Below are 13,802 nucleotides of genomic sequence, written 5' to 3' on the forward strand. Positions count from 1 at the left end.
AAAGTAGCTCATACAATAGCTATGCCATGAGCGCGCAAGTATTCTATGTAGTACTCTCTCTGGTGGCTGTTAAAAAAAAAAGAAAGGGAGCTTCCGAGATTGTCTTCGTGCCGATTAGCCTGAGCTTGGTTGGGATGAACTGTAATCTGATTATTGAGATTTATGACAGAAGATAACTGAGACAAACTGTACGATTAAAAAGGAAATATACATAGATTGCTCCTTCAAATAAAAGGTGTGTATTGGAAATTTGAGAATTAATGATATTTATCGATATATTGCGTAGTTGTTAATCAGAAGGGAACTTCCGAAAGACTGGATACGAACCTGCATTTAATAATCCAAGAGCTCCATTACTTCTTCGGAAGGTTAAACTTCATCAAAGCCAAATATCCGCTTGATTTGAGGTTTCCCGACTGATTATACAACGCTCCGAACATTACGAGGCATTTTATTTGTACAGATTAGCAGACTGCCGCAAAGCACGAGCCTGCAGAGAAGAAGAATCATCGCCTGATTTCATTCTAACAAGTAAAATTTCAGAGTCATTTTGAGTGACTGAGCTATGACTGTGTTTCCTATCATGAATGATTGATTGCTCGAACGAATTGAGAGCTACAGAATTACGTAGAAAAGATAGGAGGAAAAATTACAATTGCATGAAAGGTGAAGGAGTGTCTTTATTACCATACTAGTAGAGGTTGGAACGACAGTGGAACTGCAACGGCAGGCGGAACTCAAGCCCTGGGTGCAAGGCCCACACAGATGTGGTGGCTCAGGAAGTGCCAAGGCGGACAGTCTGGACACCTGGGCGCAAACACACAATACAGGGGCGACCGGCCGCTATCGGCCGCTATTGTAGTTGGGCGGGAAGGATAACCCTGTAATACTTCTGAGCTTTGCAAATCTTGGACGCAGGTGAGAGGAACGAAGAAGCAGCACCTCGGAAACCACGCAGGCTGGGTTATTTCCAAGGATTTTTACTCAGAAGCGTACCATTGTACGAGTATAGGTATTTCCTCGCAAACTTTTCGCGCTGGACGACAAAAGACTAAAATATGGTTGGTCGGCGTTCGGAAGAATCTGTAGAGAGGGAGAATATTCCGTGGTTTTGGGAATATGATTAGTTTTTCGGAATTACGATGGTGGGGAGACGAGCCTTGCTGGGAGGCCAGCGGTGGAGATACGATGTCTTCCGTTGTGAGCGCCCGTGTGTGACGGTCGCTCGATATCAGCTTTGTTGGTGCAGACGGACTTGCTGTCTTTGCTCTCAGGAGAGTTTGTATTTAGAACAGTTAGGCACTGTAGTGCTGCGAACCTATACGATTTTGAACTAGACCTCCAGATTGGAAGTCGTCGTTGAGTACGCAGCGTTCAGTAATTGAGAGCACTTCCTCTGCCTAACTTCGGGCGCTGATAACCTCGCTGTTGTGCGCCCTAAAACACTAATCATCATCATCATCATCTGCCTAACTTACGTTGAGACGTTATCTGAACTCCGTCATTGTGTCTGGGTGTTTGCGTTTCTCGTCTGTAGATCACAGAGAGGAGAAGACAGTATTAAAGTATATTAGTCAGAGGACCGCCTTCTGCCGCTCTAGCGTTTGAAAGAGTTTGTTATGGTTGAAGTTCTTCCATCGTCGCAGATGAGTACAAGAACCATCACTTCGATGCACTGGACGCAGTACATACGGTGATATCGCAAATTGCTTCGGCTTATTAGGGCTATAAAAGCTAAACAGCTGTGATCACGTTAGTTTATTTCCACTGAGGTTCAACACGACCGTAGTGTCTTCTAGTGTTTGGTATGATATCACTCATTTCGTGTTATTCATATTAGACCGCGCAGCCATAATAAGGGGCAGAGTGGGGAAAGTGATTAGTAATTTTACTTAGGAAATGTAAACTTGGTAATCTAAAGGTTTTCTTTTTAATCTAGAATAAATATTTAAGCAGGAACAACGTTTATCATTTAGTAGGATTAGTTGCCTTCATTATTCATTTATGTTTAGATTATAATTTATAGAATTAAGAGATCCTAAGATCTGCTTCGGGGGGTAGTCAGACATGGCCAAATCTTCACGTAGCGTTTATTATTTTTCGCTGCGCACATTCATTTTACACCCTCCTGGAGTAGCATCTTGGAGCATTGGAGAATGGCAGCTGAGTGGTCGCTAGTTCGAATATCATTATGGCTATTTTTAGTTTTTTTATCGTTCAATTCGAATACAACAAAAAGTAGCTGAGTGGTTGGCGCTGTGGAGGACCTGGCTTCGATTTCTGGCCAGTAGGAGATTTTATGCACTCGAGGAGTGGGTGTTGTGTTGCCCTTATCATTTCATCATCATAAATGCGCAAGTCGCCGAAATGACGTCAAGTAAAAAGACTTGCGCTAGGCGACCGGACAACTCCAGATCGGGTCTCCCATGTCTTATACGATCATTTCATTTCATATACACGGTCCAGTCAGATGTGAGCACCGCCTAAGTTCGACGCCAGCGTGCAATAACGACTAGTGGACGGCGGGTGGCAACACTAGCATTTGATGATATAATTAAAAAGCTTGTAGGGGAGACGCTGAAAACAGTGCAGTCATTCTCATAATGCGCTGTTTCTCAGACTTCCAAAAGGGCACGATCTTTTGCTCCAGGGCCAAGGGTGGAAGCATTGGCGACTAAGGATGGAATTTGCACGCCAGTACAGCAACTGGACGACCACTGCGTTGTGAAAGGTGGCTTTTTCAAATAAATCGCGTTTTATGCTCCAACAACGCCAAGGGCCTGCAACACCAGTCGGAAGGGTCCAGGCTGTAGAACGGAACTTTATGGTCTCAGGAACGTTTTCGTGGCATTCCCTTGGAAGGGAAGGCATAACGGATCAACCCAAGTATGTATGTATCCTTGGGAACCATGTCTACCCTACATGCAGTTTGGTTTTCCTCGGCACAATGGCGTCTACCAACAGGACAATGCAACGCGTCATAGAGCTCGCACTGTACGTGCTTGGTTCAAAGAGCATCAGGACAAGTTTATCGTACTCCTGTGGCCACCAAGCTTCCAGGTTTAAGCCGAATTTAGAATCTGTAGGACTACTTCGATAGCGCTGTTCGTGTCATGGGTCCTTAACCGAAAAACCTAGCATTGTTGGTCAAGGCGCTAGAGTCGTCGTGGCTCCGCATCCTTGTCGGGACCTTCCCTAATCTCACTCTCTTCCTGCATGCCTCGCAGTGGTCAGCTCTGTGAAAGGAGGTTATTCAGGCTTTTGACAGGTGGTCACATTTTTGTGAGTGGAAGGTCTATAATACCTAGTAAAATCATGTGTTCAAATGGTTCAAATGGCTCTGAGCACTATGGGACTTAACATCTGAGGTCATCAGTCCCCTAGACGTAGAACTACTTAACCTAACTAACCTAAGGACATCACACACATCCATGCCCGAGGCAGGATTCGAACCTGCGATCCTAACAGCAGCGCGGTTCCGGACTGAAGCGCCTAGAACCTCTCGGCCACAACGGCCGGCAAAATCATGTGTGGCCGTGCGTCAGGATGCCTTCGAGTTGATTAGCAGGTGGGAGCGTTCACAGAGCCAGGTGGATAGGTGGGTGTCTGCTGACAAATCATAGAAGTACGAGACATTAATTTATTTATTGCGTCACGCGCAGCATTTTTGTTGGTGAATTCCGCAGCCCGTGTCAAACGCCGGCCCTGGGTTCGGAGAGGTTGCTGACGGCAGGCGGCCTTTGGAGAAACGCTCACCTCACAGCGACAAGCAGGCTACATAGGGGAAGATTCACGCTGTGGCACTCTGGCCGGCGAAGAAGCTCTGTGTCAGAGCCTAGCACGAAGATGCCGAGGCAGCGATGCTGATCTGTGCAGAAGCTGGCGTTGGCTGGCGCCGACACACAGCTCTGTGCACAGAAGACCCGAATACACAGTGATGAACCAAGGACTCCAGCGCCGGTAAATTTACAGTGGCCTGCATAGGTAGAGAGTGTCCACACAAGACAAGCCAACTGCAGCAGAGTATGCCTGCTCGAGGCAAGCTGTGACTTGGCACCTAGTCATGTACAGACAGGGCTCCCAAGAAGATGTCCTGCATGTAGTAGAAGTCAGGCCGCAGGTGGTCACCATCTGGAAGGCAATACTTCAGCCTCTGGCCTAGACGCTTGAGCCGCGCACAGTTCGTGTTCGTCCCATTAATTGTTTGTCATCTTCTATAATCGTAGTGCCACCTCGTTTTCTTATTTCATTTACTAGCGTCACTAACTTCCTGCCTTACTCGCCCGTGAGTGGCAGCAGCGCATATCGATAAGCACCCTGTCGTATCACCTTTGGAGCGACCGACAGTATTTCCGGGTCGTCGTGTCTCGTGTTGTCAGTGAGTGGGAGACGGACTAGTAGCGCAGTCGCGACGGAGCAGCAGTCGCAGCAGTCGCGGACGGACCAACAGTCCAGTCAGTCGGTTGGCATGGAGCAGCAAGCTAACCCCCGTCGCGCGTAGTCGAGCTCGAGCCACTGCCGGTGTGCACGCGCGGTTGGAGTGTGAGGTGTTGCTTGCGAGTGCTACGAAGTTCGTCGCCCACCGATCTTGGACCTGAAAGTTGAGTCCTCACTTAACTTGCTATCGAGCCTCAACTGTTTACATTTCTTCTTTTGTTCCTGGTTGTCGCTTTTGCGATATTCCCGCGAGCAACACCAAGTTTGTATTTAAGTTGGCTAAGATTCCAGCCATCTTCCTGTGAAATTTAACTTAATTTATTCCCTGTTATGGAAGTTCATCAGTGGTATCTTCTGCCTTGTGGCCGTTGATGTTCCGGTTACCTGCCTTGGTCGTTGACGTAATTTTAGGCAGTGTATTTTCCTCGTCGTGGTTGCTGTCCAGCGCAGCGTGTAGTTGGGGTTGGGTTGTTTGGGGGAGGAGACCAGACAGAGAGGTCATCGGTCTCATCGGATTAGGGAAGGACGGGGAAGGAAGTCGGCCGTGCCTTTCGAAAGGAACCACCCAGGCATTTGCCTGGAGCGATTTAGGGAAATCACGGAAAACCTAAATCTAGGTGGTCGGACACGGGATTGAACCGTCGTCCTCCAGTATGCGAGTCCAGTGTGCTAAACACTGCACCAGTTCGGTGCTTCGTGTAGTCCGACAGCTGAGGTGTTATTGGTCTTTGTGGGCTCCAATATTCTCTGTGTCGTGTATTGAAATCTTGCGGTCGTTTTGCTGGCTGCATGGAGTGGAATTGGTTGGTTGGTCGGTCGGTTGTCTGTCGGTTGGGTTGCCTCCAGATTAAGAAGTCGTTGGGCAGGCTGCCTGTCTCACCTAAACGGGCGTTAGTGTTACAATTCCAGGCCAACTCTTGGAAACTTCTGAGCGCCGTTCCTTGTGTGTTATGTAGTATTTTCCCTCTTTGGATTTTAGTTATTTGGTTGATGTGTGGCTTTCAGCCGAGTATCAATATCTCTTAAATTAATGTTCTTGTCTTGCCCTTAAGGCATGAGGTTGTTATTCTTTATTTTATATGAAATGTTTTAAGATACAACCTTCTGCACTTAAAAATTGAAACTGTTTTTCTAGGGCTTAAACCGTTAAATTATTTGTTAGTGAGAGGCCTTCAGCCGAGTTTTAATATCTCTTAAATTAATCTTCTTCTCTTGCTCTTAAGGCATAAGATTGTTATGCTTTTGAATGGGACCTTCAGCCCAATTTGCAATAAATGTTTTAAGATAAGGCCTTCTGCCTTTTGATTGAAACTCCTCTTATTGCTTAATATGCAACATCCAGCCTAGTTCCATTAATATTAAATTGCTAAGGCCTTCAGCCGATTAGATTGAAGATTTAGAAAATATTCTTGGGTGAAACCTCCAGAAGAACACTGTATTTCAGTTTTTCGTAAGCCTTGTGTCTTGGATTTTTAATGTGCCCTTCAGCCGATCTAAAGTTAATCACAGGAGGTCGATTAAAGTTTTGAGTGTTTTGAATCCTTGTTGTAATATTGTGTTGATAAATAAGGTTTGTATATTGAGTACAACTGACAGGAGCTCTTTTTGACCCCTTTCTACAACCCAATCCGCTCTGTCCAGCTAGCCCAGGCATTTCAACGCTGTCACTAGACATGTTTACTATGGTTCGATCTACCATCAATCTTTATCAAGTAACAAGAGGAAGTGTCTCGGTGCCAGTTCTAGACGTGTTGTAATCCATGTCGCCGTTGTGCATGAGTTCTGCGGTATCAATGATGTTACAGCCCCAGGAGTCATTCTTGGTGTTCTGGCAGAGTCATATCGCAGTTTCTTGCGAAAGTACGCCATGCTAGCTTTCATCTGTATCCAGTCTTTCAGGCTTCTTGCATAGACTTTTGCTGCTAACTCATCCTTGGAATTTCTTCCACCAAGTGAAAAAAGCCGTGGCGCACCATGCTTCTCCTCTTTGGGAGATGATGTCTACCAGATAACAGACAGTCAGTACCTCTGAAACTAGCTTGATAACAAATCTTACATTTTTACATAAATGTATGCTCAAGTCAAAATGGCTCTGAGCACTATGGGACTCAACTGCTGAGGTCATAAGTCCCCTAGAACTTAGAACTACTTAAACCTAACTAACCTAAGGACATCACACACATCCACACCCGAGGCAGGATTCGAACCTGCGACCGTAGCGGTCGCGCGGTTCCGGATATGCTCAAGTCAGGTTTTTCCTTATACTAATTCAGCTTGAACTATAGTGTTCATTGTCTGTATACTCAGTTACTACTTACTAATGATGACCAACTCAGTCAGTATTTGGTGCGCAGTGAGTTCAGTTGGACGGGCAATTCTCTCCCATATTGAGGAACTCGGGACGGAATGAGATACTTCGACAGATTTTGTAAAATAGAGTAACACGAGGGAACACTTCTTAACAGTACAAAAAATCACCTTATAGTATAACCCAATGTATCGTCCTTGCAAATCACTTAATAGAGAATTTTTCATATTTTTCACATCCTTTTAAAGAAATGCCCGTATATTTCCCGTTCTGGTCCACCCACAGGGGAGAATGGGACAAACGATTCTCGTTTGTAAAATTATTGCACTGACGCTGAAATTATTAGAAATATCGTCTTAAAGCTGAGGCATTAAGTTATTTAATGAACAGTTTATACTAAGGAATGTGGAATCCTTAAAAATCTCTAGGAATAAGACATATTGTAATATTTTCAAAAATACACAATTACGAGGGCAGTTCAATAAGTAATGCAACACATTTTTTTTCTCGGCCAATTTTGGTTGAAAAAACCGGAAATTTCTTGTGGAATATTTTCAAGCATTCCCGCTTCGTCTCGTATAGTTTCATTGACTTCCGACAGGTGGCAGCGCTGTACGAAGCTGTTAAAATGGCGTCTGTAACGGATGTGCGTTGCAAACAACGGGCAGTGATCGAGTTTCTTTTCGCGGAAAACCAGGGCATCTCAGATATTCATAGGCGCTTGCAGAATGTCTACGGTGATCTGGCAGTGGACAAAAGCATGGTGAGTCGTTGGGCAAAGCGTGTGTCATCATGGCCGCAAGGTCAAGCAAGACTGTCTGATTTCCCGCGTGCGGGCTGGCTGTGACTCCTGCAATGGCGGAGCGTGCGAACACACTCGTTCGAGATGATCGACGGATCACCATCAAACAACTCAGTGCTCAACTTGACATCTCTGTTGGTAGTGCTGTCACAATTGTTCACCAGTTGGTATATTCAAAGGTTTGTTCCCGCTGGGTCCCTCGTTGTCTAACCGAACACCATAAAGAGCAAAGGAGAACCATCTGTGCGGAATTGCTTGCTCGTCATGTGGCTGAGGGTGACAATTTCTTGTCAAAGATTGTTACAGGCGATGAAACATGGGTTCAATCAAAACGGCAATCAATGGAGTGGCGCCACACACACTCCCCTACCAAGAATAAGTTTAAAGCCATACCCTCAGCCGGTAAAGTCATGGTTACAGTCTTCTGGGACGCTGAAGGGGTTATTCTGTTCGATGTCCTTCCCCATTGTCAAACGATCAACTCTGAAGTGTATTGTGCTACTCTTCAGAAATTGAAGAAACGACTTCAGCGTGTTCGTAGGCACAAAAATCTTAACGAACTTCTCCTTCTTCATGACAACGCAAGACCTCACACAAGTCTTCGCACCCGAGAGGAGCTCACAAAACTTAGTGGACTGTTCTTCCTCATGCACCCTACAGCCCCGATCTCGCACCGTCGGATTTCCATATGTTTGGCCCAATGAAGGACGCAATCCGTGGGAGGCACTACGCGGATGATGAAGAAGTTATTGATGCAGTACGACGTTGGCTCCGACATCGACCAGTGGAATGGTACCGTGCAGGCATACAGGCCCTCATTTCAAGGTGGCGTAAGGCCGTAGCATTGAATGGAGATTACGTTGAAAAATAGTGTTGTGTAGCTAAAAGATTGGGGAATAACGTGGTGTATTTCAATGCTGAATAAAACAACCCCTGTTTCAGAAAAAAAATGTGTTGCATTACTTATTGAACTGCCCTCGTATTTTTAATGTTTAATAACGAGCACCGTCTGGGCCGCCATGAGCTGTTGTCATTTTTCGGGGTGGACTCAGCCTCGTGATGCCAATTGAGGACCTACTCGACCGAATAGTAGCGGTTCCGGTCACAGAAAACCATCATAAAGACCGGGAGAGCGGTGTGCTGACCACACGCCCCTCCTATCTCCATCCTCAGCTGAGGATGATCCGGCGGTCGGATGGTCCCGATGGGCCACTTGCGGCCTGAAGACGTATTGCTTTTAATGACGAGCTACTGTTACTGTCACTTTGTGGAATACTATCACTCGTACATCAAATGTATTTTCTGTCTTGCGCATAGACAGCGTAACATTCCTAGTAATAAATCCAACAACTCAATCCTGCCCAAGTAGACAAGTTTTTCTGTCAAATCTGTGTGGTAAGCTATTTTTTCCGTTAGTTGGTAGGCTAATGATATGACAATGAGGTGTTTCATTGTTGGACTAAAAAGTTTCCTTTCCACTGACTACGGGCGTGATATCAGCTCGTCCTTTTGTTCTGCAGTGAACACATTTTTAAATTTCCATCAGATTTGTCAGCTCTGTAGTTTGGATTATTCTTAGCTTAACGAAAGTATCTTTCGAACATTGGTTTGGGTCCGTTAATCTCTTTTTTAAAACAACCATTTCAGAAGATAAAACTTCTGAAAATGTCATTTCCATTGATTTAATATCCTATTGCTTCAGATCAGTGTTTGTAATATCCGGAAAAGCAAGAGAAAAGAAAGAAATATATGGTTTGAAACCTACTTGTCAAAAAATGACTGAGCAGAATGGGACACTACTCATTCTGCGCCGCCCATTCTGCACCGTCCCATTCTGCCCCAAGAGTTCATTTCAGGCTATAAGCATTTAGGGAGGAAAATAACTGACGTATTTAAACATATTATGCATCTAACGAATGGCGAATGGCACGCACTTTAAGGTTACATGATATTTATGGGTGTAAAATTAACATTTAACGGCATATCGTGCGTGAAATTCACTAAAAGTTATAAAAACACAACTGGAAACATGGAGGACAATCGTTCACTAACAAACCGCAGTCCAAACCAAATAAAAATGGCTGCCGCTCCTTCCCCTCCATTCAGAGACATGGTTACATGTCACTACAATAGGTTGCAGCACTCTGCAGTTCAGAAAACAGCAAAATCCCTTTGTGCCCCACTACTCGCCCCGAGGTCCCCTAGATATTGGCTGTACAGACAGGAGTCAAAACCAAGATTGTGTCTGAGGCTGAAACATTTACGTACTGATGGTTCTATGATGCTGACTACGATATTGCTGCGCTATCTGGAGCATTTGTTCCACTCTGATACATCCTTTCTGTGTTGTTATTTACTTGCTGAAAGCCATTCGCTTTTCACACACAGCCATTACTACATGAATCATGAATCATCACTTAACAAATATGGAGAACAAACTAAAAAATAATACAACAAAACTCTTTCTCCCCATTTATCTGATGGTTTCTACACTCGCTGTTTTGCTACGTCCTTCTCTGTCTTGTCTTTGCAACAAAGGTTTACTTTTGTTTTCCCAAGAGAAACATCCCTAAAAGTGTGCATACACTACGCCCACTAAATCAGTCTCACTTATTACTCCCACTTCAACATTAATTACAGGATGAATCCTTTAAGCAATGTTATATCTCCCTGTACCTTTCAGTACTTCATCACGCCAATGGAGACTTAGTTGCATTGCATGCACGCTTTGTCGTTCATGAGAGACGACAGCAGCGCGTCGCCAACAACAGTTTCCCCCATATGGAACCACGTCCCCCGAGATTTACCATGCGTTGTTCAAGGTCAACTGTAATATCAGGCTTTCTCTTATCCCCTCTCCCCTATTCAAGGGCGTGCCACTGCTGTTGGCACTACAGTCTGGAACCGCGCGACCGCTACGGTCGCAGGTTCGAATCCCGCCTCGGGCATGGATGTGTGTGATGTCCTTAGGTTTCCCTTAGGTTTAAGTAGTTCTAAGTTCTAGGGTACTGATGACCTCAGAAGTTAAGTCCCATAGTGCTGAGAGCCATTTGAACCATTTGAACTGCTGTTGGCGGCAACGAATCTGATGCACTGTTTACGACTAAATATTCCTGTGCTAACATAATTAATACCATCAGTTTAATTAACATATTCAATAGCCTCCAGTGCATTGTTCGCAGTATCTACAACACAACTGCCATCTGCAGCTACACTCTACATAACCTGAGAATAATTGTGACATGTACTTTTCTGTACATTTACATCCAGGAATACAGATGTCACAGGCTGAACTGCCTACATACAACACCCATAAATTTCCGTGGGGCAAGTACCACTCTGTGTAAATAAATATCACCCATGTTTGCTATTCACATACTCATTCATCTCAGTATAGCACACATTTACTTCGTCTGGCACTAAAGTTGATTTAGACTCTCAATTCAGACAATGGGTTAGAGCTACAAAGTGTACATTATTTTCTTTAGCTACCATGATTTTACTACGTTCTGAATCCCTTAATCCCTACATTAAGTTCATTCTTTTCATTGTCTTCTCTTGACAAGTATGAATAATTAATTCCTTCCTATCTATACGCATGAATTTCATACATCGGCAGTCTGCTTGCTCGTTTCATTATTTTTCCGTACACTATCTACAAAACTCTCCACAAGATGAACTAGGCCAACGGTAGTTGAACTTTAGGCAGGAGCAGTTAAAACTCGATGAGGCTCTGCCCTTATTTACCATATTTAACTTCATATGGAGGTCTGCATTATTTGCTCTCAAATGAGCTATTTCCTTTAATAAGAATTGCACCGCTTCCTGCAGGGTCTTTTGACTGAACACAATTGGATGTTGGGAAGCATACTCAAATGTAACACTAACGCAACAGATTTTGCTTCAATTCTATGTATCTGCCTGAGTGGTTGCGAATGGTTGACACTCTATACATTTCAAACAATCTACAAACGATGATTGAGCCTTATTCACAATACGCTACATTGCCCATACTAACTTGGGGAAAACTAACATACTTTGTTTCCAAAATTCACTTTCCACGACATCAAGTTGTTGTCAGAGTCACTCACAACCTGGAGTTCGAAATCTGTAGGAGGCAAACTGATTCGCTAATGCAGAAAACAACCAGGAAATAATTATTGCACTCATTTTTTGATTACAGTTGGCAGTGTTGTACCAGATACACTTGCCCAGTGGTAGCGGAGTGTAAGGATACCTGGTCAGGTCAGATACCACAATAAGGTAGCGGTGATGGTGTAAATTGATTAGCAGGATGGCAGGTTCGTGGGAGCAGGTGGGTGAACGCTGATAAATCATAGAAGAGATATTAGTTTATTTAGTCCATTAGGTGCAGTGAGCATCCTGGGTTGGACACTGTTCTTGGAGTGTGGGGAAGGTGCCGAGCTCAGCATGTGGCCTTCAGAGACATGGCTAGCACCACGCCCAGCAGGCCGCCGGGGAGGGGTGGGGAGGTGGGGTTAGGGGGCGGGGGGGGAAGGATAGGCGGAGTGAAGCCTTCAGCACTCTGGAAAGCGAAGAAGTGCTGTGTCAGTGCCCAGGCGTTGGTAGCAGGCCTCTGCAGAAATCGCCCATGCTGGCTGGCTCATTGCAGCAGACACCTGAGTCTCAATGAAGACACCAGGACTGCAGTGGCAAAGTGTGTCTGCACAAAGCACACCAGCAGCCGGTGAGTATGCCCACACAAGGTAGTCAACAGTTCGGCGGCTAATCGGGCCTAAGTGGTACCTATAGACCTCCAACTAGGCTTTCTGTAGTCAGCAGAAGTCAGCCATCAGGTGGCGCACCCAGATGGAATGCACCAGTTCAGCTCCATGCGGCATCTGGCCTAGGTGCTGCTAGTTGTCAAGCAGCTAGAGGAAGCAACTTCTAGTTGTAGCAGGAAGAAAACTTCTTTCAGGTCGACGGCTGGCATGTAGTACCTCTTGTAACTAGCTGCAAGGGGTGCATAGCAAAAGCTAACAGTATGTTTGATACTAGTAGGAATTCCCATTTGGTCTGTGCTAATCTGTTTTTTATGTCTGTGTTTCATCAGTCTAATTTACTCCCAAAAATAGCAGAAATCCTTCACTTCGTCTGCATCGTGACCACCAATTTATCCCTAACGTCATTTCTGCTACCCCTCATTAAATTCGTCTTTCATTGGTTTACTCTTAGTCGAAGGTATGAACTCATTAAGGGGCTCCGGAAAGACTCAAAATCATGAAAAGTTCAATTTTTACTTTTTTGCGTTTTCTGAATTTGCAGACTATTACCTTTTAATAGATATATAATTTATTCAATTCCGAAGACTACAACTATTTTTAAATTTTTTTTGAAATGTGTTCTACATGGGCGTGACCCACTGTGGCGCTGTTAAACTGCTGTCAAATGGTGTTATTATTAACGTCCGTGTTCGTCAGGTACATTTTAGTGATGTGAGATAAAGTATGTGTTGTGGGTAACCTGTGATGGTTCAATATATATCGCTGGTGTGATTGTCGATTGTTTCATGTTTATTTACTCTGTCGTTATCTCGAAAATATTCGTAATTAATTCTGTTTCTTGAGTCTCTGTTTTGTTGAAGTATAATAATGAGTAAAAGTAAAGTTATTAGAAATCCTCTGAAGGCTTTTAAGAGAAGGAGAAATGTTGGAAAGCCAAAGGTATGAGTTATTACTGTAAACAATAAAGACGATAACCAAGTGAGTGAATCTAACCTCTCAAGTACACATGCCCATAGCAGTCAAAGTGGGAAAGAAGATACTTCACAGAAGAAGCTTGGTTCAATGAGTGAAAACTATGAATGTTTTATGGGCGAATCGGATGTGAATGAAATATTTGATATGTCGGTTCTCAAAGGAATTTTTTCAAACTGTGTAAGATGTATTCATTGTAGTGAAGTTGGTCTGGAGCTCTCCATAATAAAGCACGTAGAACTTGCTAGTGAAATACAACTGAAATGTGATAAGTGTTCATACATGACCACCTTTTGGAACAGTGTTGCAGTAACTGCAACTGAAGAAAATGGTAGCAAAATCTACGAACACAACAACGAGCGATGCTTGCTTTAGACAAGGAACGCCTTCGGGCTGCAGACAGGGCTGTAAAGAGTCTAGAAATACAAGCAAGAGTAAACAGGAGGAGGAGCAAGAGGAAGCTGGAGGAGGAGTTTGCAGAAGATGAAGATAATCCATCCTATGGACCTGGAATGCACTAAAAAGTTAATCCAATCTT

Source organism: Schistocerca serialis, chromosome 7 (assembly GCF_023864345.2).
Source record: "Schistocerca serialis cubense isolate TAMUIC-IGC-003099 chromosome 7, iqSchSeri2.2, whole genome shotgun sequence".
Classification (NCBI taxonomy): Eukaryota; Metazoa; Arthropoda; class Insecta; order Orthoptera; family Acrididae; genus Schistocerca; species Schistocerca serialis.